The sequence below is a fragment of the Panthera uncia genome, assembly GCF_023721935.1.
Source record: "Panthera uncia isolate 11264 chromosome D3 unlocalized genomic scaffold, Puncia_PCG_1.0 HiC_scaffold_8, whole genome shotgun sequence".
In the NCBI taxonomy this organism is placed as follows: Eukaryota; Metazoa; Chordata; class Mammalia; order Carnivora; family Felidae; genus Panthera; species Panthera uncia.
The window spans coordinates 22,711,494-22,714,460 of NW_026057586.1; positions in this window are offsets into that span (position 1 = coordinate 22,711,494).

Genomic DNA, 2,967 nt, shown 5'->3' on the forward strand with positions numbered 1-2,967 from the left:
TCTTGTTTTTTATCCATTCTGATACCCTATGTCTTTTGGTTGGTGCATTTAGTCCATTTACATTCAGTGTTATTATAGAAAGATATGGGTTTAGAGTCATTGTGATGTCCATAGGTTTCATGCTTGTAGCGAGGTCTCTGGTACTTTGTCTCACTGGATCCCCCTTAGGATCTCTTGTAGGGCTGGTGTAGTGGTGACGAATTCCTTCAGTTTTTGTTTGTTTGGGAAGACCTTTATCTCTCCTTCTATTCTAAATGACAGACTTGCTGGATAAAGGATTCTCGGCTGCATATTTTTTTTTCTGTTCATCACATTGAAGATCTCCTGCCATTCCTTTCTGGCCTGCCAAGTTTCAGTAGAGAGATCGGTCACGAGTCTTGTAGGTCTCCCTTTATATGTTAGAGCACGTTTATCTCTAGCTGCTTTCAGAATTTTCTCTTTATCCTTGTATTTTGCCAGTTTCACTATGATATGTCGTGCAGAAGATCGATTCAAGTTACATCTGAAGGGAGTTCTCTGTGTCTCTTGGATTTCAATGCCTTTTTCCTTCCCCAGATCCGGGAAGTTCTCAGCTATTATTTCTTCAAGTACACCTTCAGCACCTTTCCCTCTCTCTTCCTCCTCTGGAATACCAATTATGTGTATATTATTTCTCTTTAGTTCATCACTTAGTTTCTAATTTTCCTCATACTCCTGGATTTTTTTATCTCTCTTTCTCTCAGTTCTTCTTTTTCCATAATTTTATCTTCTAGTTCACCTATTCTTTCCTCTGCCTCTTCAATCCGAGCTGTAGTTGTCTCCATTTTATTTTGCAGTTCATTGATAGCATTTTTTAGCTCCTCCTGGCTGTTCCTTAGTCCCTTGATCTCTGTAGCAAGAGATTCTCTGCTGTCCTTTATACTGTTTTCAAGCCCAGCAATTAATTTTATGACTATTATTCTAAATTCACTTTCTGTTATATTGTTTAAATCATTTTTGATCAGTTCATTGGCTGTTGTTATTTCCTGGACGTTTTTCTGAGGGGAATTCTTCCGTTTCGTCATTTTGGATAGTCTCTGGAGTGGTGTGGGACTGCGGGACACTTCCCCTGTGCTGTCTTGAATAACTTGCATTGGTGCGCGGGGCCGCAGCAGACCTGATGTCTGCCCCCAGCCCACTGCTGGGCCACAGTCAGACTGGTATGTGCCTTCTCTTCCCCTCTTCTAGGGGCGGGATTTACTGTGGGGTGGCATGGCCCATCTGGGCTACTTGCACACTGCCAGGCTTGTGGTGCTGGGGATCTGGCGTATTAGCTGGGGTGGATGGGCAAGGTGCACGGGCGGGAGGGGCAGGCTCAGCTCACTTTTCCTTTGGAGATCCAGTTCGGGAGGGGCCCCGTGGCACCGGGAGGGAGTCAGACCCGCTGGAGGGATAGATCCGCAGAAGCACAGCGTTGTACACCCCTATTTTAGACAGAGGGGAGAAGTCTCTTGATGATCCACAGTCCCAGAGGATTCTTAAAAACCCTCAGCAGTGTCTGTGGGCATGCTGGCAGGTTTTAAGTTCAGGCAGCCAATTGGAAAATAATAAAAGTAGGACATTAGTGATAAGGAAAAAAATGCAAATATTTTTGTTATTTGTGGACCTGATCAAATATTTCTAGGTCCCTCCTCCTCTTGGTTAATAATAAGATTGCACTTCCTACACTTCCGGGCAGTGGGGTGAGTCTAAGTGACTACTTCTGGCTGGAAGCATGAATGGAAGTCACACATACCATTTCCAGGCTAAAGTATTTGAATGTGAGACCTTCCAGAATTCTTTTTCCCTCTGCCATGGCCATCACCATAATGCACAACAAAGAGAATAACTGAGTGAAGAGGTACACAGTATTGGAAGTCTGTCCAACAAGATCCTAGATCCAAAACATAAGCAACGCAAGATCAGAAATCCCAGAACACCTGCTATGAACATGCGTCATGTGAGAAACTAAATATCCATTGAGTTAATCATTGAGATTTGGAAGCAGATTTGAGGAAATGGAAAAACTGAACTTCAGTGCAGGTCCCACAAAACTGCAACTCACTCCTCTGTTCATCAGGATGTCTTGCATCTTGAGAAATGGCCATACCTTATACCCTGCCTTACTTAGCCACCAGGAAGCACGCCCTGAGTAGTTCTTGGCTTAGACAGATCCTGAACATGCTGAGAGCTGCAGGTTACCCGATGATCTTATTGCCCACTACTGTGGGCATCAAGTCCTTCAAGGACCATCAAGTCCTTCGCTGAAGAGGTATGTGGGTAGAGCATCTCCATGTCTAACAGATCTCCTTCATCAAAATCCCTCTTTCCTTTTACCAGGAAAATGTTTAGATCAAAAATTAAATCTCACTTCTCTGAGTCATAAGATACTAACTTGCTTCATTGTAATGTGTGGGAGCTCTGAAGTAAACAGGCCCTAAAGCATCTAAATTTGCCTCTAAGTTGGCTGGCCTACTTCCAGTTACTTTCCACTCAAGTTGAACTCGCCAGCCACAATTAGATAAATTTTCACAAAACACCTCTATCACATCACCTTCATGCTCAAAAACTTTGATATTTCCAACTGAAAATTTTCTTAGGCTTTTCCTCAGATGTGTGGGTCTCTGGCAGAGGTAATTTTCTCCCCACTCTTCCACGAGGACCTTCCTCTAGCCAATATTCTCATATTGTCAAATATTCTCCAAGTATAGCTTCGGTGTTACCACTTCTATACTGTTCTAGTCCACAACCCTTTCCATCTTCTCCTGTCAAAATCTTGCACAACCCTTAATTACCAACTCACTTATACCTTCCTCTGAGGAGTTATCCCTGACTATCCTAAGTCCACACTGAGTATACTCTGCCTTCTCTGAACTCTTAAAAGATTGTTACCTATTACCTTGCTTTGTTGATATTTGCATAGAACTCTAGGTCCAGGAGAGTCAAGAAATGAGCCCTCATGCAGTATCC